At 35.3% G+C, this 23,321-nt stretch overlaps 1 long non-coding RNA gene across 2 annotated transcripts in view; it reads right to left on the bottom strand.

Moving 5' to 3' along the window:
* Positions 1–235: 235 nt before the first annotated feature.
* LOC107966702 (uncharacterized) overlaps positions 236–23,321 on the bottom strand; it is a 108,504-nt gene continuing 85,418 nt past the window's right edge. The window contains exon 6 of one of the 2 annotated variants that reach the window (XR_010146911.1): positions 236–2,496. This is a non-coding gene — a long non-coding RNA (uncharacterized LOC107966702). Of the gene's footprint in view, positions 2,497–4,861; positions 7,603–23,321 lie in introns of those variants that run through there. The other variant, XR_010146909.1, reaches the window with a different exon arrangement.

Below are 23,321 nucleotides of genomic sequence, written 5' to 3'. Positions count from 1 at the left end.
TTTAATATAGAAAAGAAATTAGTAATTTTATATTTTACCATTGTGAAAATTTTGTGACTTAATGTTTTCATTGGGAAAACTTACCAAATATTTGAAGAAACCATATTTCAAATCTTAAATAAATTATTCCAGAGACTGGAATGAGGAAACACCCCTTAAATCAATTTAAATGGTAATTATAACTTTGATATTAAAACTGAGAACATCAGTACAGGCAAAGAAAATTACAGATAAACTAAAAGATACTAGATACAAAATTCTAAATAAAATATGAGTAAGCACAACGAACCAATATAGAAAGAGAATTCAACATTACCAAGGTCAATCCTAAAAAAGCCAATCAACATGTTGCATCCCATTAACAAGCTAAAGAAGAAAAATCATTTGAGTATCTCAGTAGTTTTAGAAAAAATTATCTTATAAAATTTATGTTACTATACGAATAGAGTGGAGCTTACTTAATTAAACAAAGATTTTTTTCAACAATAAACAGAGAAGCAAAAACATAACAAAACAAAACAAAAAATTTTAGAATCATCATACTGAAAGTGAAACATTAAAATATTTTATCTGTACAAATAGGGACAAAAGAAAGACTCAAAATTACTACTTCTATTCAATATTGGAAAATGCTGTAAAGAACTAAAATAAATTAAAAGTATAAATATTGCAAATAGAAAATCTCTAAATGTTTACAGACAATAGGATTTTGTGTGTGTGTTTAAAAATTCAACAGACTCTAAACATTAATTTTTCAGAATTAATTGGAAAGTTGAGCAAACCTTCTGGTTTCTAGTACAACATTCAGAAACACACTACAAAGAAAAAGATATAATTTACAGTATATGAAAAATATCAAGTACATAGTAATAAATTTGACAAAAGGTGTACTTGAGTAGAAAAAATAAAAGTATAAAAATTTAATGAAAATCTTTAAGAAGGTCTAAAAAAATAGATTTATGGCATAGATTGCACTACAGAACAGTGAGTAACCTACAGTCTTTTCAAGTAATTAATGCAGAGGCATTTAAGTACTGATATGAAAATTATTGTACCTCCAATTTATACTGCAAAAATTCATTCCAAATAATGTATAGATTACATGTGAATAGCCAAACAAAGCTTTTATAATACAACGTAGGAGGCAATCTTTATGAATCCATAAGGGACCAGTTGAAAAGTATCATTCATTAATTATGTTTATTATTACAAAGTATGAGGAAGATTCCTTAAATTATTCAAAAGCATGAACATTGACCTGAAATGATACTCATGATATATAAAATGAGAAGAAGAAGTAAGAATAATAAATCCATAGTAATCAATGCCATTTGGCATTGACACTAAGAGAAGAGTATAGATTATGAACAGAATTAAAAGTCCAGAAATCAACTTTATATTTATGGTCAACTGACTTTTGATGAAAGTGCAAAGACAATTCAATAGAAAAAGAATAGTCATTTCACAAATGCTGCTGGAAAAATTATATATCCCCATTGAAATATTTTTTAATTAGAAAAAAGGGAACCTTGCACCTCTACCTAACATTATATAGAAAATTTATTAAAAGTGGATCAAAGACCTAAATATAAGAGCTATAACCATAAAAACAAACAAACAAAAGCATCTGGAAAAAAGAGAGAAATAAATTTTTTGACCTTGGATAAGGCAAATAATTCTTATATGTAATACCAAAATAATAATTCTTACAGGAAAAAAATTGATAAACTGCACTATACCAAAATTTGAAACTTCTGCATCTCGAATGACATCATTATGAAAATGAAAATATGAATGAAAAACTAGGAGAAAATATTTTCCAATCATATATCTGGTAAATAAGTTGTATCCAGAATATACAAAAATTTTCACCATTCAATAGAGAAGAAAAAATTTAAAAATGGGCAAAATAGTTGAGTATGTTTTCACCAAAGAGATACACAAATGACCCATGTTATTATTATGACTGCTTACTAAGCATCTACAATTCTCCATACCTTGTTAAAGATTCTCAACATTCCAAAACTAAAGATATTGCCTCTGTCCACCATTTTAAATGGCAAGAAAGTTTGAAGTCTTTCTGATAAATACATACATATGGTGATAATGGAGCTAGAGCAAGGGTTATTGAATTTAGCCTGAGCGGGGAGAGGGCTTTATGCAGGAGACACCTTGTTTCCAAGGAGACAAGACAATTGACTTCAACCTTAGAAGAGTCAGTTGTCTCAAAACATGTAAATTGAGAGTAGTCGGTTTAGTTTCACTTGCCTACTTTCATTAAATTATTTTTCTTTTTGGCTCTTAATGTTCTTATTCCTTCTGTGTTACCTTCCTCAAAAAACTAAGCCATTGGTCTTTATCTTCTGTGTAAAGTTTTCAGTTATCACGTCTCAGGTCCCAGGGTGGCTTGCTGCATGAGGAAATGGTCTTCATGTATTAATACCAATAGACTCTAAAGGCACATCAGACTTTTAAGGTTGCGTACACCTATGGAAACTTGGACAAAAAAAAAACCTTATAAACTTGCATAATGAAGTTCTCTCATTATTAAGCTGCCCCTATTTTAGATAGAAAATAAATGTACATTAAATTAGATTTATATTACTGTATTTAGTTGCCGGGTCCATTCCACAGACCCTGACCGAGCGACAAATGAAAGCAGTATTCAGACACAGGTATCCAGTGAAAGAGCAGGCTAGGGGACTGCCGGCACTAGGGGCCGAAGAAAGCAGTCTCCATAAGCCAGAGCCACTTGTATTTATTCAGTACAGATTTAATGACAAAGGCTTGGAGCCAACACAACCTGTGGATAATTAACATTGCCGTCCCCCCTTCCAGGGAGCAGTCTTGCACAGGGATGATCAAAGGTCAGTTTCCGGACAACATAAGTAAACAAATTTATCTAGATAAACTCCTTTACACTCCCTTGTTACCTACTTCTTGCCCTCAGCCTCAAGGTAAAAGAATTAGCCTCCTTCAGCTTTTATTCTCTCCCAAATCTTTGCAAAACCTCCCAGCCTTCAAAGAAGGTTTGCGTCTTTCCCTATAACTTTTCTTATAACTTTTCCCACCACCCAGATCGATATCCTACATTTTGTGATGATACATACCATTTTCTTTCTCTTTGTGTAGATACAACATAGATTAATTTACTATAAGAAATACCACTTTCAGAACCAGCCTCAGAACTTAGTGACTGATATGTTCTTCATCGAGCAAAATCATCTTTGAATTTGGAACACATCTTAGTGGATCCATGTATTAGCCATGTGATTTTCAAATATGTTACCTAACTTCTTTGAACGTAACCTGATTTTTAAAAGGGAATAATGATACCTACTTTATCAGGATTGAGTCAATCAAGGTTCAGTCAGGAAAATAGACACCACCTTATCTGTTGTCAATAGAAAGGGTTTAAATGTTGTGCTTAAAAAACAAATGGAAGATCTGAAACCACTGTCAACACAACAGAAGTATATGGCTATGAAGAGCTCAGTCCACGGCCATAGAAAATTCAAGATCTCTGCGAAGCTCATCCAGATAATCTCAGCTTGCAGCAATGATGCAGGTTCTTCTCAAATAGCTCATCTGAGTTACTTTGAACCTTGTAGCTGTCCAGGAGCAACTGTCTCTGGAGCATAATGGTCTCTCTTTGTCTCCTGCATCTTATGTATCAGACAGAATTTCTCATTTCTCTCTATGTCAAAACCATAAGTGGAAGTGAATTCACTAGAACTCAGTTCCTATTTTTCCTTGAATCAGGGAGAATTCAGAGGGGATGGTGCTGATACCAACTTTGTAAGACAATTCAGCACTGGTTATTGAGATATTAAGTAAGATTAAATGAAAGGGGTTTAGTATGTAGTGTCACATACAGTATATATTTAATAAGTGGTGATTATTATCATGAAGTAAAGTTCTAAGATGTTATATTCTCCCAAAGCAACCTAATCTATACTTAATAATTATTTACTGGAAAGACTGAATGTCCCCTCTAATTATTTATTGACACTTCTAGATAGTTATGTATGCCATTTTTTTGATTTTATATTAAATAGCTAAATTAAGACTATAGGAAAAATTGCCTTCATTATGATTTGATAGTGCTTTCATGTATAAAAAACCAAGGCTTATACTTTCAACATATTGTAACTACCATTTCTAAATCATAAAAAAAGAGAAAAGATCTTTCGAGTATGGTGTACTTTAGTAGGAAACTGTATATTAATGGTTACACTTATAACATCTAAGAAAAGTTGAAGAGGGCGCTTTAAATTCACTGCTTCTTAATTCTTTCAATATTCTTAACAGCCCATTTATTCTACTGTATCATGAGAGTTCCATTAAACCAATACATTAAATTATTTCAGTGAAATGTTTAAGGCACTTTTAAAATAAAGGCTGACTTCAAATTTTTTAGAGGCATTGTGGCTGACATTGAATAACCAGGATAGAACTGATAATAGAATACTTCACAGGGTACAAATACCTTTAGCAACCCTCTATAATTAGCAATTTAATTGTAACCTACCCTTCAGAAGATATCCAAAACCCTATATTCAGCTTACGAATAATGCATTGTACTCAAATTATATAGTGAAGTATTGAAACTTACAGAACTACAAACTATGCTTTCATTTAATATTTGAATGGATTAACAGTATTAGCAACAATTTAAAAAATGACATAACTGGTATAATTATGTATACTAAGTAATTTAATATCTGCAGAAGTTCATGAAGTATGTACAATAGTGATCATGGTTTTTATGTTGATGAAGAAACTGAATCAAAGATGACTGAAATAACTTGCCCAGTATACAAAGCAATCAAGTGACGAAACCAAGAAATTAACACAGCAGTTTGATTATGTAACTGTTTATTCTAAACAGTGTGTTTCTATAATAAAGAATATCAGGCCTACCCAGTCTCTCATTGCTCAGGTGAGTGTACCGAGGCCATACTTCCAGATTATTAGTCAATAATCTTATTATAATTAGAGAGATGACAGAATTACTATATTTTCTAAGTATCCTAAGAAAACCCTTAGCATCCTTACTATCTTTACTATCTTCAGGTAAAATCTAATATAAACTTATTTTACAACGTGATGATAAGTAGCAAAACAGGGATAATATCGGAATGTGAAAAGTGAAAAAGAGAAAGTGGTGGGAGACTATTATTTTACATGCAGATAGGTATCTATGTTTTCCAATCATTTATTTACCAATAGTATCACAATAATCTTTAAAATAAGTTGTTGTGGCACAGTCCAGCCACTAGTCAGGCCACACTGAAACCACTAAGGAGCTGTGTGAAAGCTCCTGGACCTTTGTCATCTTCAAAATTAGCAAACTCCAAGTGATTTTAGTTTATCAATTGGAATATACTTTAGGTGGTTTCCTAGAATATGAGAGAACAATATTTATAGAAAACCTGAGACTATTTTGAAGATTTTTACTTCTTTATGTGAGCAAAAAATGATAGTTGCTCTTTTGGTGGTAGTTCAGACTTCTATAGCTTAAAAACTTGAAGTAATGACCAGCTGATATAAACCTAATGAACTGACTTCACCATCTGATAGTCATCTTCTAGAAAGCACTATTATTATATGATAAGAGATAATGTGGGTTAATTAAGATTATCAAGCTTTTACATAACTTTGGGAACTCAAGGACTGAAACATTTCAGGGTTCACTGCTTTCATGCCAATGTAAAAGAAAAAATGAAGACATACTTAAAGTGTAATTCATTCTAAAAAGTTTACTAATGGAATTGCAAGAAGCTTTAATTACATCTAGTTTGCTGATTCATTTTCAATGCTTTTTTTCTTTGTGGATTTTAAATCAGAACATTTTAGAACCATGAAAATCTTTCAAAGAATATCTGATTCAGTTCTCCTAACATTTGCCTACAGACACTCAGATACTATCACTTCAAGTGCTTATTTAATTTGCAGATACCTGGACTCCAACCAAGACCTACAGAATCAGCGTTTCCGAGAAAACAAAAAAAAATTAATAAAAGCTCAGAATATGCAGTTTAGCAAGATTTTCAGACTGATTCATAAGTACAGTACATGTTAATAACTACCAATATGGTACAACTCCTCACTTTACATATAAATAAATCGAAGTTCTGAGAATTTAAGAGATTTACCTATGTTATTCAGCTAGAATCGGAAGCAAAAAGACATTATTGAATGCCTTATATGTCCAGTTAGTTTCGCTTCCATACACCCCATGTCCTTCTAGGAGTATAGCACAAACTAAAATTTGACTAGGCAAATATTTATTAATGGGCTGTAGGTAGAAGAGTTATTCAAAGCAGTATAGATATACCAAAAATTAGAATGAAACAATTTACTGAGATTACTATCAATCAATTTCAGCTATTCATACCAGGGTGTCTTAAGAAGTTTATTATTTCCTTGTTATCAAGAAATAATCCTTTAACAACTGAATGGAGAACTACTTATTTAACAATTAAGGGAAGGGGGAATCAGAGCTTTGCTGAATTGATTAATTTAATGGCTGGAATTAATGGTTCTCTGTAATCTTACCCATTAAAAATATCCTTATGTACTAATTGTGGGCTTGCCCATATGACTCTAACTAAAATAGTGGAAGAAAGAGTATTAGATTAAAATGAAAGATCTAGGTCCTCATTCCAACTCTGTTACTTGCTACTAATTAAGTGAAATTTTATAGAAATCTACTGAGGGACAATGTAGGACTCCTTCACCGCACAGACTAATTTTTTCCTACTGTACTCTTGTCTCCTCCTAGTATAGTGTCCATATCAGAGTGGACTCTCCTTAGATGTCACTGCCATTGCAAAGAGCATTTCCAAGATGTGGCTCCCAGTTATACAGAAGTCTGTTGATACACAATTGACTAAAATACTGCTGTCTTAGAAAAAAGACTTCTTTCCTTCCATTGTACTTTCTAGCAAAATATTCAAATAAAAACAAATGGGATTTTTATTTACCTTTATGAGTTTTAGAATTTCAAAACTATATTTTTATGCTTTTTTTCTAGAGGACTTGATTTACCTATTCTTTTCTTTGCAGAGGAAACTAAATGTGATTTTCCAAAAATCAAGGAATAATTAGGCATAATTAATCACTAGAAACCAAAGGAAGCAATCAGAGATAATTAGACAAGATCTCATATTTAAGTCAGTTGAGCAGTAGCCACTAATTTTTGTTTAGTTCATATCCTGAATATGATGTATTTTTCTGGTAAAACAAACATCACCAGAATACAGCATCAACATTCAACATTTTTGGAAAAATAAAACTTTAGTTCTTATATAATGTCATAGAAATTACTTCTGTATTACTCTGTTTTCACACTGCTGATAAAGACATATCCAAGACTGGGCAATTTACAAAAGAAAGAGGTTGAACTGGACTTACAGTTCCACCTGGCTGGGGAGGACTCACAATTATGGCAGAAGACAAGAAGGAGAAAGTCACGTCTTACACGGATGGCAGCAGGCAAAGAGAGAGCTTGTACAGGGAGATTCCTGTTTTTCAAAGCCTTCAGATCTCATGAGACTTATTCACTTTCACAAGAACAGCACAGGAAAGACCTGCCCCCTAAAACACGTGGGAATTCAAGGTGAGATTTGGGTGGGGACACAGCCAAACCATATCATCTTCTAAGCAAAATATCTTGAAAATTAAAGACTTACATTAGAAATTTTAGAAAGAATTATTTGACAAAAATTAAACTGTACCACAACAATAACTAGATTCTAGGGTAAACTGATTTTTCCAATGTGTGGTTGAATTCAATGGGACATAGCATCACAACTGAAAATATTATAGATGTACTGCTCTGGCAACTGAGTAGCAAGAAAAGAATGTGTTTTCTCTGCATTCTTTCTCCTGTATTATAAATGCTCATAGCTGGATTTCCTCTTTCACTGCAGTGAGAACTCACATTTTTGGCGATAACTTTTTGAGAAAAATTCAAGAATGAGTCCAACTCCCCAAGCAGACTACAGGGAAAATTTGCATTAAACCCTAGTTAGAACTTATAGCCAGTAGCTATAATCAGAGGAGACCCAGGCATTCTTTGTGGCGAGATTCTGTGGTCAGATTGCAATCTGTACTGCATTTGGTAGAGCTGACACCCAGTGCTGGGAATTCAGTCTTTCAGAGCTGTGCTTCTTCATTCATTGCAAATGAAATAAAAATCCTAAAATTTAGGGGAAAGGAGCAGAACATAGACTTATAGAATTAGTTTCATTGCTATCACATAACATAAAAGCTCTGAAAGAAGTCATAGTAAATATACAACATATTTGAATACTTTATAACTGTATGGCTTTTATAGTACTCTTTATAATTCTTTAATCTTCCAAATTACCATGATGCCATTCGTTGATATATACCTCCTTCCTCTTTATTCAAGAATCTCTGAATAAAAATGGGAGCTTCCCTTTTCATCAGAAAGGCCAAATGAATTTTATCTGTGCTTGATGGATTGCACTTGATCTTCCTTCTCCTCCCTCTTCTCTATTTTCTATATTCAACTTTATCAAGCTATAACTGATATAATAAAATGCACCTATTTAAGGTATAAAGATTAATGCATTTTGAATTTTTTTCTAAATTGTAATGCATGTAACCACTCAAGTAACCAGTATTCAATCAAGATAGATAATATTACTTTTATGCCCCAAAGTTTCTTTATGCCCAAAGGGAAAATGTCTACAGAGATTTCCAGGCCTGAAAATATGGAGATCTACAGGCACCATGAGGATTGCCTTTCCTTATAAGCTAAATGAGAAATAATTGGAGACTCTGCAGCAAAGGAGTGACTTGTTTGACTTAGCTGAGGGTTTGTATAATCAGCAGGTTGAATGAAATATGATGATGCTCCTCCTCATAGTTTATGGGATTAAAAACCTGCTTTGTGTTAAAAGAGAAAATTTGCTGGGAATGCATAAAGATAGCAAGTACCAACACTTCATGGTAATGTTCATTAAAGCTCTACCCATATTTTTTAACAGAGCTGCTATAAACAGAATAATTAAATAAAATTCAAAGAAAGAAGCTGAAATATTTTAGCAAGTCTTTTTCCTAACACCTTTCTCATTTTTAAAAAGTTTACCTTCTTGTTGACTATACATATTTTTCCTTGCGTTTTTGATATTGGCTAATGTCATTTTTAGGATAAACTTGAGGTTTTTTATATTTCTGTTTAAGCCTTTTATATAATCAGGGCATCACAATTAAGGTGTTCTCTCACTCTGTGATAATATTGTAACCAAGTCCAAACCTGTCCTGCTCACCACACAACAAACATTTTCAGGGTTTGCTGGCTCTCCGAAATAAAGTTGCTTTCCTTGCTCAAACAGGAGTTTGAGGAAGAAGAGCAACTTTATTTCGGAGAGCCAGCAAACCCTGAAAATGGTGAACTGATGTTCTAAAGAACTGTCTTAGGTCAGTAAAAATTTCAGGCTCTTATTATGTTAAAGGCAGGAGGAAGAGAAAGGGATTGTGAACAAGAGGTGACCAATGGCCACAGGCATTTGGGTACCAGTGAGGATCAGAAGAGGTTTGGAACTTCTTCATCCTTGGTCAGGTCACAATGTTCCTATAAATCTTTAACAAAACATAGCTAGTTGTTTACATATTTCCCTTTTAACCCCAGAGTTAGTTTCAAAAACTGCATGATTATTGTTTTTGTGTTTTCTCTTAGTGCTCTAAAATTATCCTAGCCTATGCACAGGAAAGGGTAAAGGCCCCTTAAACAAAAATGGAGTTAATTATGTTAGCTCTTTTGCTGATTCATTGTTACAATTCCCCACTGTCAAAGGCTCATTCCACAGTCTTGTAAGGTTAGGGACAATGGGACATCGTCTCTCATCTGGGCGCTTCCTGCTGAACATGGTCAATGTCGGGCAACTGTGGAAATGAAACTATTTGACCTGGCAGCAAGTTGGTGTTCAGGACCTTATACTTTCCAAATCTTTAGAAGGACCCTATCTCCCAATCAAAAAGGACGTAGGGACATGTCTGTGGGATGAGTGGTCCTGCTAGAAGCAAACTCATGACATGTAGTAAGCATAGTACCTAGAGTGTTAACATATGTGGCAATTGCTATATCTCTTAAAGCATCAGTTGGTTTTTCCACTGGGGCAGAAACCTGGACTTGGCCTACCATATCATATTTCAAGGGGACTCAACTTTAGCCTACATTGGGGAGCCACTCTAATCCACAACCGGGCAACCAGCAATGACTTATCTCAAGTTAAATTAGTTCCTCAACATATTTGCTCTTTTTTAAAAGATTATGGTTAATCTTTTCATCAATTGTTGTCACCAAGATGCCCATCTAAAGGTTGTAGAAAAGAGTGAGTCACAGTTTCCCCTGACATTATTGTAATCATCATAGTCTTTGAATCAGGGGATAGATGAGTGTTAACTATAGAATCTGTGGCCCCCGTAGAAGAAAGTCAGATGTTTGTACCAGCTGGGTGTGGTAACTCACACCTGTAATCCCAACACCTTGGGAAGCTGAGGCAGGTGGATCACTTGAGATCGGGATTTTGAGACCAGCCTGGGCAACATGAAATCCTGTCTGGCCAACATAGTGAAACACTGTCTCTACTGAAAATACAACAACAACAACAAAAATAGCCTAGCATGGTAACAGATGCCTGTAATCTCAGCTATTTGGGAGACTGAGGCTTGAGAATCACTTGAAAGCAGGAGGCGGAGGTTGCAATGAACCAAGATTGTGCCACTGCACTCCAGCCTGGGCAACAAAGCAAGACTCTAACACACACACACACACACACACACACACACACACACACATAAAAGAAAGAAAATAAAATTTAAAATGTTAAAAAAATAGAAGTTTGTATCCCACTGTCAGTTGCACCTGGGGCTCCTGTGGAGATACAAGGATGGGTTGGCTAAAAATATGTATTTAACTAGTTACAGGAGGATCTATATTCATGGAGGTGATTCTGACACATGCATATTGAACAAACATGCATGCAACATATGACCCTGATTACCTTGTGGTGGAGACTTAATCCTTGCCTGGCATGGCTTTAGACTTGTTCATAATTTGTGTCTTATTTCTAAAAGAATCTGTTCTGTCAGTTTTATAATCTCTATTTTAACATTAACTCTGATCAGTTGATGTGTCTAAACCATAAAATAGAAAGTATAATGATGCAAATTTTACCTCCTGTCCCATAAGTGTTGGGAACTAAATTGTTAAGACACTTTTGGAGAGGCCAAAGGACACACTTGCATTGTCTTGCCTTGGCCAAAGAAAGTGTCCATTCAGTTGGTGGGATGTTAGGGTTTTATTTTTATAGTTTACATTCTTCCTTTTTCGTCAAGACATGCCAGAGGCAACATCAATTGCCAAAGTTTATTTAGTTTAATGTCATTGCCAGGATGGTGTGGCTACCTGCCTCAGATCCATTATGTCACTTGGTGGGACCCCTATGGCCAAGCGGCTTAGAGTCAAAAGACTTACAGCCAATTAAACATTCTAGGCCATATGGGAATGGAAGTGGCCAGAGGGCCATTAACCAATAGAACCCTTTTAAGTAACATAAGAGTCAAAAACCCAAAGCCAAAAAGAATGGTTACAGGATTGACTTGTCTATAAGTTCTGTGTGTTGACTCATCAGCTGTATGGGCACTTGTGTACTTGTCTTTGATTTGGAAGTTCTGAGCTAATTTCATCCCTAAAAACTGGCACTTAACAATCTCATATGCCCACCTCTTTTACGATAGTCCCTGGGCTTAGAGGGAAGGTGGTTGATACTGTATAGCTTTAGCAGCAGTGTGTTGGCAAAGCAAAATAGATGGGCCCAGTGGGATTGAACAGTTTTCAAAATCTGGAGATATTAGATGAGAGAGAAATGTAATCTTTATTGTTTTACCCAATTTCTGTAAGTCCTAAATAGCTCAAAAAGAGAGATAAAAAAAGGTTTTCTTAGCTCTGTAAAACCAAACATAAAGAATTAGCAACATTTCAAAAAAAAAGGTCAAAACCCCTGTCTGATTTTGACAATGATAGGAAAAGGAAGCTCACAGATAGCTAAACATTCAAATTATCTAGAATCTAGGACTCAGATTGAATGAAAATTACTAAATGAATCTCAGTATTTTTTAATGCAGGACTGTTCATATGTCTCACGAGGTAGTTACTTTGATTGTTATGTTTTCTCAGGTCTGAAGATAAGCCTGTGGTTAACTAAAGTTTGGTGTCTGATACTGGCAGGAGTTGGTGCCATCTTTAGATAAGATCTTTGTACTCTGAATCAAAGCCCTATAAATTAACAGCACAGGATTAGTTAATAGCACATGATAAAGGACCTTTTCAAGGGGAGTGGAGGTGGTGATACTGGAGTTTATGATCTAACTGGAAGTTGTGAAAAGGATTCTTCAACCTCACAGTAATTTAATTTGTATAGCTTTGATAAGTCCCCAGTAATAAGTCTAGTTCAGAGACTTAGTTTAGAGTTTTGATTTTGAGGACGTTTTTCAAAGGTGTTAAAAGGCTTGCAACATTTTATCAACATAGAATAATAGTTACTCATTTAGGCAAGAGTGATAATCAAAAGACTTTACAAGCAATACAGAAAAACTTACATCAATATAAAAGCCTTAACCTTTTTAAAGTTTTTCTAAGTAATCAGAAACCTAATAAAGACAGCATAGTAATTATCTTGATAAAATGTAAACTCTTGTTTCTTAACTTGATTATGAAAAAAGCAAAGAAAAACCTGCAGTGTGACTGCTTCTCCTTATGGGAAGCCCATTTAGATAACCTAGAAGTCAGACTTGATAATAAAGGTATTTGACATTAACCATACACAGGGAGTGTGTTCAAGGTATGAGTATAGCAGGAGAATATATGACTCCTTGTAATTGCATGAGAAGTTTCCCAGTTACATGAAATGATTCAGAAATATGAAGAAAAGCAAAGAGGACAAAATCAAGTTAGATTTTTGGAAAACATTACTTTTTAGACATTCAAGATGAAGCATTTTAGCATCAGGCCACAACAACAATTAGAAACAGAGAAAAAGAGTTACAAGAGCTAAGATAAAAGTTGAGAGAGAGTGATCATCTCAGGCCTTTTAAAAGGGAGAGAAACAATGAAAATAGTGATACACAGCAAAAGCTGAAAATTCTTTTGTGATTTTTTGTTTGTTTGTTTGTTTAGAGACAAGGTCTCACTCTGTTGTCCAGGCCAGAATGCAGTGCAGCAGTTGTGGCTCTCAATGCAGCCTTGACCTGCTGGGCTCAAGCAATCTTCCTACCTCAGTCTCCTAAGTACCTAGGCCTATAGGCACATGCCATCATGTCCTGATAATTTTAATTTTTTTAAGTTTTTATGAAGGTAGAATCTCACTATGTTGCCTAGGCTATTCTTGAGCTCCTGGCTTCAACCAAATCTCTTCTCTCAGCCTCCCAAAGTGCTGGGATTATAGGTATGAGGCACAAAGTGCTGGGATTATAGGCATGAGCACCTGGCCAAAAGTTGAACTTCCGAGATATAAATCTAAGGAGTTTTCAAAAGGAGACAGGTCATAAAATTAAAAATAAAAACCTCTTATAATTTTATTAAGAGTAAATAAATACTTTCCTTTATAATTATAACGAACTTACATATACAATTCCTTTCATAAATTCCATTTCACAAACCTTATCATGACTTACAGAGACCATTTATGACATGTTTGGACTTTGTGTTTTTCCCATACTTCCCTCTCTTTTACAAAACCAGTCATTGTACTTTAGGATAAAAATTTAGCATACAAGATCCCTTTCCATACAAAATTATTCTTTTTTCTTTATAATTTTCCCTACAAAAATACATCTTCATATCCTTAAGTATCTTTGCATTATTCCTCCTACTTGTTTCTTCCTACCTTCTTTCATAACTTTTAAATAATCTACAAATTACATAATTACCTCTTTTCTTAATAAAAACACAACTTACAGAATTATGTATTAACTAGAATTCTTGTTCTTAGTAGACTTAAATTTTAGGAAGCAGCAAATTGTTACCTGCCTCTCAGATGTTAACATTTTATAGATGAAACCACTCCACAATTTTTAGTAACATGTTTTCCATATGATAACCCTTTCTTAATTGAAAATTACCCAGACATCCAACAAGCATCTACTATTCAATTCAAAATAATTTTAAGATTTTAAATTACAAAATTTATAATTGAGCATGTATCCCATTTACATGTACTTATTTATTTATTTATTTTTGAGACAGGGTTTTGTTCTATTGCCCAGGCTGGAGTGAAGTGGCATGCTCATGGCTCACTGTAGCTTCAGCCTCCCAGACTCAAGTGATTCTTCCACCTAAATTTCCTGAATATCTGGGAACACAGTTGTGAGCCAACATGCTCAGCTAAAAATATTTTTTAAATTTTAAGAAAATTTGTTTAGAGATAGGGGTCTCACTATGTTGCCAGGGCTGCTTTTGAACCCCTGAGCTCAAGCAATACTTCTACCTTGGCCTCCCAAAGTGTTGGCATTACAGGTGTGAGCCACTTTACCCAGAAATTCTTTATTAACATTTTATCCAAATTATTTCTGAAAACTGAGATATTAGACAAAGCTAGTCATCATTTCAAGTTATTTTCTTGTTAACCATTTAGTGTACCTTTGGAATACCAAGTATTCACCTAAGAAAGAACCTTAAAGTGAAACACATGAGCATCTTGCTGATAACTCAGAAAATTCAGGTGTTTTTATTGAATTAGCAATCTTAAATTAGTCTTATTTGTCAAAAAATTCACATAAACAAAGATTATTCTTTTTTTGGTTGGGTTTGTAGTCTTATAACTTTTGTGGTTGTGCCAACCCCTGACACCTTAAAATTTCTAGCAGAGGCAAAATATAAAATAATCTGTAAGCCCACATAAAAAATGTATGCTTACAATTCCAAAGGCATTTCTAGTTTTGTTTTACTAATAATTTTTAAATTATTTTTATTTACCAAAGATTACTAAATTTATGTGAACTTGAAAAGCATTTGGATTTACTTAATTTGTGAGTAATCATTTACTTATAAGCCAATTTGGCAACATGCTGGACATGACTTTAACATAATACATGTACATACACATATGAACACATATACACACAAAATCAAAGATCCTGTATCTTTTACCTTGGAACTCTAATCATAAGACAGCATCACAAAGTCACCAGCCTATAAAAGATATAGCTGGATCCAAATTATTTCTGACAAAATTGAGACCTGTCCACATGGCTAAACTTTGTCTGATTGGTAATCCAGTGAAGGTTGTGGACCAAAATTTTGGGTCAAGCACATTTCAGGGAAGTTTAGTAATTTAGAAAAGCCTCTTTTACCACCACCCCCTTTTCCCTTCAGTTTCAAATGAGTTTGCAGTGTTTATGTTTTAGCTAGAACTGACTTAACTGTATAAGAAAAACAAAATCTCCAAGTAACCTTGAATTGGTGTCAGCATAAACAGTGAGTTTTATCCCAACACCAATAGCTTACAAAGCTATTTCCTCTCACAGTAGATTCAAAGTAGGCAGAAAAATAAAGAGAAAAATAGATAGAGAGCTTTAGAAGACTTTACTTAACTCTATAATTGCAAGTTAACCATTTGAGCTCTGAATTTTTCTTGCTGTAATTTGCTGATCAGTTTAAAATGTGCAAAAATGGGCCATAGTATATAACCATCTAGAGTCCCAGAAAACCTGGCATGTCTTTTAACTTTCCCATTTTTTTAAAGATGTAACCCCAGAGCCCACAAAGACAACTGGAAGACAAATGCAAATGAACTGGTTCTCAAATTGGGTAAAAATCTAATAGCTGGCCGGGCACAGTGGCTTATGCCTGTAATCCCAGTACTTTGGGAAACCGAGGTGGGCGGATCGCAAGGCCAGGAGATGGAGACTGTCCTGGCTAACATAGTAAAACCCTGTCTCTACTAAAAATACAAAAAAAAAAAAAAAAAATTAGCTGGGCATGGTGGCAGGTGCCTGTAGTCCCAGCTACTCGGGAGGGTGAGGCAGGAGAATGGCACAAGCCCGGGAGGCGGAGCTTGCAGTGAGCCGAGATCATGCCACTGCACTCCAGCTTGGGCGACCGAGGGAGACTTCATCTAAAAAAAAAGAAAAATCCAATAGCTATTCCCCTCTCCAATAGGGTACTTCAGTCAATACACAAAGTGGCTTATTCCAAGGAAAAACCCAAATATGAGGTAAAAGGAGTTGTTAACTCTACCCACCAGAGTGACCTACTGAGTCCTGGAGCATGTCAGCTTCCCCAGACACACCACTTTTCCTAACACCAGTGAAGTGTTGCAGGCAGCTGATGCTGGGAAGAGGAAAGAAGGGAGATCCCCCAAGCCAAAGCAATTTTGGCAGCTGGGGTGTCTCTAGAATCCCAGCTATGGGGTCAGCTAGCAACAAGTAGCTTGCATTCAAAGTGATTGATGCTTTGCTTGGTAGTGTGAACGCTGCTGTTCCCAGTTGCTCCATCTGTTGGATACCAGGCAAGCTAGACCACTTGAAGTTTACAATCCCATGTTGGGCACCAAAAATTGTAGCTTAACCCAGGTTCAGCTGCTTGCTGCTCAAAAGCCAAACTCGAAAGAGAAGTGTTGATGAGAGGAAATGCAGGTTTATTCAGGAGCCAACAACCAGAGGATATGACCAACTAGTGTTGCAAAACTATCTCAGGTTTCTCAGGGTGGCCAAAATGGTTTTAAAGGGGAATGAGATTTTGTAATTATGAATATACATATATATTTTTTTTGAGACGGAGTCTCGCTCTGTCACTCAGCTGGAGTGCAGTGGCACCATCTCAGCTCACTGCAACCTTTGCCTCCTGAGTTCAAGTGATTCTCCTGCCTCAGCCTCCTGAGTAGCTGGGATTACAGGTACGTGCCCCCGTGCCTGGCTAATTTTTTTGGAATATACAAATTTTTAAAGGGAAATGGTGACTTGCCCAATAAAATGCTTAAATTTAGGTTAAATATGTCTCATAAGTATTAAAGGCAGAAATATTTTGTTGAATTATTATACTACTCTTTTTTGTATTTCATTTATGAATGCAAAGTATTTACTCTAATGCAAGGGTATCCAACCTTTTGGCTTCCCTGGGCCACATTGGAAGAAGAATTGTCTTGGACCACAAATAAAATACACTAACACTAACAATAACACTAACAATAGCTGATGAGCTGAAAACAAAAAAATCACAACAAAATCTCATAATGTTTTCAGGAAATTTATGAATTTGTTTTGGGCCACATTCAAAGCTATCCTGGGCTGCATGTGGTCAATGGGCTGTGGGTTGGACAATCTTGCTCTAGTGTATATCAAGATTTAACTTTTAGAGGCATTAGTATAGGTAATATTAAAAATTAGCCATTATATACACATACACACACATGCAACACACATGCATATACTGTGCTAGCATATACTATTAATTTATTTATTCAGCAAGCATATTTTGAACAAATCTGTTAGATTTCCTCAAATTTATTATATAATTCTCATATTAAGATGAACTAAGTTTATACGTAAGATAATTCAGAAGAATGCTGGATTAAATACCAACTCTAATATAATTGCTTCCTATGAATTTTATTTTTAATTTGCATAGAAGTGTAACCTGAGGCAGAGCGTAACATTGCCTCCACTGTTGCATGGATCATGATGAGATTTTGCCACACCAGGTCCTCCTAGGCTTTTCAGTTTTACTTTGGCCTCTTGGGATTCTAAAAGGCACTAGCATCTGTGAGCAAAGGTGAAACTAGGTGCAAAGCATCTAGATTCTAGGCACTGAAATCGGCTGAAGGACACCTACAACAAATACGTGTAAGGACATCTTGAGCTTTTTGTGGGAGTGTACAGGCATTGTATACTAGCACACAAAAGTCAGTGCTTAAAGCTGAAGAGCCCACTGTATCAGAAAAAGATGAAAGCCTTGGGCTTCATATAGAAGGCAAAACTGGAGTCATGTGACTCTAAGGCAACACACAGTGCTATAATCCAGTAGAACTGTATATTTTTTCATCAAGTCTAACTTGCCCAAAAACAATTCTCCCTTTGTATGTAATCTTAGAGGGTGAGGGAGGAAAATTTCTTCTTCCAAACCACAAGGGGAGCATTTAATTCAACTGAACAAAGACAATAATTCTTCCCCTCTTGACCTAAAGGAACAATAACAGTTTGCAAAAGCAACCAATTTATAAGCCCTGCAGGCTCAGAGCAAATCTGGCTTTTGCATCAGTGCCCAGAAACTCACATTTAATTATGGGCCTTGAGAAGGAGTAACTGGCAAAGCCAAATTAACAGTCTCTTCCTTAGATTTGCTGTGTGAAGTAATTCCCAGTTGCTTCTTTCTTGATTCCATATGCAATTGGAAATCTAGTGGAAATGTCCCCTCTTTAACCACAGGACTGATAGCTTTCCTCCTCTGTCATGCATCAGGACTTGTTTCCATAGCAGCCACTTTGGGGAATGAAAAGAGCTTACATGATACTCTTTCCATAGGTGAAATTTTAAGAATGAAGCATTAGCGTTCACTCGCACAAGAACAAGGATTGCTTGGATACATTTTCTGTAAAGATAGGGCCTGTGTTCTCTTTATATAACAAGGTGTTAAGCCATTTAACAAAGGCTCTTCTTACTTCAGGTGGGCTCAGAATCAAATCTATTCCCTGCCAACATTACAATCTTAGGCAGATTGCTCTCTATTAGCTCACAAAGGTGCAGAGAATCCTACTCAAGATTTTGCATTTATATTGTCATTTCTGCCCTGAATTACCTATCAGGGCTGCAAAAGAGAAACCTGTCACATGTGTGCTAATTTCTCTATTAAAGTACCCATTTTGTAGCCTGAGATCCAGAAGTATGAATATGGAGGGCTGACTGCAGTCCAGGTACCATGTAAATAATTTTTCAGGGGATTCCTTAGATTCCACAATTTTGAGGGCTCAAATTTGGAGCCATCATTGCATTGACTGTGAAATACAACTCAGCAAGAAGTATTGCTAACTGAAAAAACAAACAAAAACCAAGGCTAAATCATAGTTTTCACAACTGTCCTGTAATTTACCTCAAAATTCGTGGAACTCTTGCTTTCTGTTAAATTACTCACTGAATGTGAAATATTTTCATCTATTCCTGTGGTAAAATCATAACCTCTATCCTCTTTCAAACAGAAATCTCCAGAATTAATTTCACCTTAAAGGCCTATACCTATAAATCCTAAATGACTACCAATTATTACACATACATAAAAATTATTATAACCATTTTTGTGGCCACTATTTTTATTCCATATTCCATATCTAAGCAATGGTTTTATCAGGTTCCCAACTGGAAAAATGTAAGCTTCATCATGCTTTGCCTCACTTATGTAATGGCCACAAAATTATATGGATCTCATCTTACCTTATTTACAGCTCTTAAAATTCTTACCTCTTCCCACTACCTCATCATTTCCACTCACAATAATAAAAAGAAGAAAAAAAACTCTTTAAAATAATGATTTATTTACTTTTTAACTTTTCTTTTAGGTTCAGTCCAGGTTTGTTATATAGGCAAATATATAACAAGTGCAGATTTGTTATATAGGCAAATTGTGTGTTGTGGGGGTTTGGTATACAGATACTTTTCTCACCCAAGTAATCAGCATAATACCTGAGAGGTAGTTTTTCAATCCATACTCTCCTTCCACACTCCCCTGTTACGTAGGCCCTGGTGTCAGTTCCCTTTTCTGTGTCCATATGTACTCAATGCTTAACTCCCACTTATACATGAGAATATGTGGTATTTGGTTTTTTTGGGGGAACCATCCCCCAATATTTCAACATAGGTTCTTTCTATTTTCCCTAAGTGTCAGCTGGTCTGAGAAATAAAGAGAAAGAGTACAAAGAGAGGAATTTTACAGCTGGGCTGCCGGGGATGACATCACATATTGGTAGGTCTGTGATGTCCCACCTGAGCTGCAAAACCAGCAAGTTTTTTTAAGGATTTCAAAAGGGGAAGGGGTGTACGAACAGGGAGTAGGTCACAAAGATCACATGCTTCTAAGGCCAATAAAGATCACAAGGCAAAGGGCAAAGCAAAGATCACAAGGCAAAGGGCAAAATTAGAATTACTGATGAGGGTCTATGTTCAGCTGTGCATGTATTGTCTGGATAAACATCTTAACAGAAAATAGGTTCGAGAGCAGAGAACCAGTCTGACCAAATTTTACCAGGCTGGAATTTCCCAATCCTAGTAAGCCTGAGGGTACTGCAGGAGACCAGGGCGTATTTCAGTCCTTATCTCAACTGCATAAGACACTCCCAGAACAGCCGTTTATAGACCTCCCCCAAGGAATGCAATTTTTTTTCTAGGGTCTTAATATTTAATACTCCTTGCTAGGAGAAGAATTTAGTGATATCTCTCCTACTTGTACGTCCATTTATAGGCTCTCTGCAAGAAGAAAAATATGGCTCTTTTTGCCAGACCCCACAGGCAGTCAGACCTTATGGTTTTCTTCCCTTGTTCCCTAAAATCACTGTTATTCTGTTCTTTTTTAAGGTGCACTGATTTCATATTATTCAAACACACATGTTTTACAATCAGATTTCATTTTGTTCAAACACACGTTTTACAATCAATTTGTACAGTTAATGCAGTCATCACAGGGTCCTGAGGTGATGTACATTCTCAGCTTACGAAGATAACAGGATTATGAGATTAAAGTAAAGACAGGCATAAGAAATTGTGAGTATCATTCAGGAACTCATAAATGTACATGAAATCTTCATAATTTATGTTCAGAGATTGCAGTACAGACAGGCATAATAAATTATAAAAGTATTAATTTTGGGAACTGATAAATGTCCATGAAATCTTCACAATTTATGTTCCTCTGCCATGGCTCCAGCCAGTCCCTCCGTTCGGGGTCCCTGACTTCCTGCAACATGATTTTCTCTTCCTGTATTAATTTGCTTAGGATAATGGCCTTCAGCTTCATTCGTGTTGCTGCAAACACCATGATCTCATTCTTTTTATGGCTGTGTAGTATTTCATGGGGTGTATGTACCACATTTTCTTTAACAGTCTACTGCTGATGGGCATTTAGGTCTATTCTATGTCTTCGTTATTACTGAATAGTGCTGTGATGAACATATGTTTGCATATATCTTTATGGTAGAATGATTTATATTTCTTTGCATATATACCCAGTAATGGGATTGCTGGGTCAAATGATAGTTCTGTTTTTTGTTCTTTGAGAAATAACCAAACTGCTTGACACAATGGCTAAATGAATTTTCATTCCCACCAGCAGTGTATAAAAGTGTTCTCTTTTTTCTTCAACATTACCAGCATCTGTTATCTTTTGACTTTTTAATAATAGCTATTCTGAGTGTGAGAGGGTATATCTCATTGTGGTTTAGATTTGATTTCTATAATTGTAAGTGATGTGGGTGATTTTTCATATGCTTGTTGGCTGCATGTATGTCTTCTTTTGAGAAGCATCGGTTCATTTCCTTTGCTCTTTCTAATAAGGTTATTTTGTTTTGCTTGTTAAGTTCTTTAGAGATTCTGGATATTTGGCCTTTGTTGGATGCACAGTTTATGATTATTTTCTTCTATTCTGTAGGTTGTCAGTGTGCTCTTGATAATTTCATTTGCTGTGCTGAATCGCTTTAGTTTAATTAGGTCACATTTGTCAATTTTTGTTTTTGTTGCAAAGACTTTTAGCATCTTCGTTATGAAATCTTTACCAGGGTCTATGTATCTTCCAGGGTTTTTATAGTTTTTGCATATAAGTATTTAATCTATTTTGAATTGATTTTTGCATATGGCCTAAGGAAAGGGTCCAGTTTCAGTCTTCTGAATATGGTTAGCCAGTTATCTGAGCAACATTTATTGAATATGGACTCATTTCCCCGTTGCTTGGTTTTGTGAACTTTGTTGAAGATTAGATGTTTATAGGTGTGGGACTTTATTTCTTGGCTCCCTTTTTCTTCCATTGGTCTGTGTGTTTGTTTTTGTACCAGTACCATGCTGTTTTCATTACTGTAGCCTTGTAACAGAGTTTGAAGTTGGGTAATATGACGCCTCCAGCTTTGTCCTTTTTGTTGAGAATTGCTTTGGCTACTCAGACTCATTTTAGGTTTCATAGGAATTTTAAAAGTTTTTTTTTTCAAATTCTGTGAAGAATCTCATTGGTATCTGATAGGAATTGCATTGAATCTGTAAATTCCTGTGGGCACTATGGCCATTTTAATGATATTCACTCTTCCTATCCATGAACATGAAATATTTTTCTTTTTTTTTTCTTTTTTTTTTTATTATACTCTAAGTTTTAGGGTACATGTGCACAACGTGCAGGTTTGTTACATATGTATACATGTGCCATGTTGGTGTGCTGCACCCATTAACTTGTCATTTAACATTAGGTATATCTCCTAATGCTATCCCTCCCCCCACCCCAACCCCACAACAGGCCCCGGTGTGTGATGTTCCCCTTCCTGTGTTCATGTGTTCTCATTGTTCAATTCCCACCTATGAGTGAGAACATGCAGTGTTTGGTTTTCTGTTCTTGCGATAGTTTGCTGAGAATGATGGTTTCCAGCTTCATCCATGTCCCTACAAAGGACATGAACTCATCATTTTTTATGGCTGCATAATACTTTTTCATTTGTTTGTATAATCTCTGATCTCTTTCAGCAGTGTTTTGTAATCCTCATTATAGAGAGCTTTCACCTCCCTGGTTAGCTGTATTTCTAGGTATGTTTTTTTTTTTGTACATATTGTGAAGGGGATGGTGTTCCTTATTTGGCTCTCAGCTTGTATGTTCTTTTTATATAGGGATGCTAGTGATTTTTGTATATCGATTTTGTATCCTGAAACTTTGCTGAAGTTGTTTATCAAGTCTAGAAGCATTTGTCATTTCTGATTGTGTTTATTTGGAACTTCTCTTTTTAATTAATCTAGATAGCAGTCTATCAATCTTATTTATACTTTCAAAAAACCAACTTCTAGACTCATTGATTTTTTGTATGGTTTTTCACATCTCAATTGTAGTCAGTCAGTTCTGATTTTGGTTACTTCTTGTCCTTTAATAGCTTTGGGGTTCATTTTCTCATGTTTTTCTAGTTTCTCTGTGTTTGATGTTAGGTTGTTCATTTAAATTCTTTCTAACTTTTTGAAGTGGGCATTTTGTGCTATGAACATTCCTTTCAACACTGCTTTAGCTGTGTCACAGACATTCGGCTATGTTGTGTCTTTGTTTTCACTAGTTTCGAAGA

This window comes from Pan troglodytes, chromosome 8 (genome assembly GCF_028858775.2).
Source record: "Pan troglodytes isolate AG18354 chromosome 8, NHGRI_mPanTro3-v2.0_pri, whole genome shotgun sequence".
Lineage (NCBI taxonomy): Eukaryota > Metazoa > Chordata > Mammalia > Primates > Hominidae > Pan > Pan troglodytes.
Note: the sequence above shows the minus strand (reverse complement) of the source record. Positions and strands in the feature narration are given on the sequence as shown.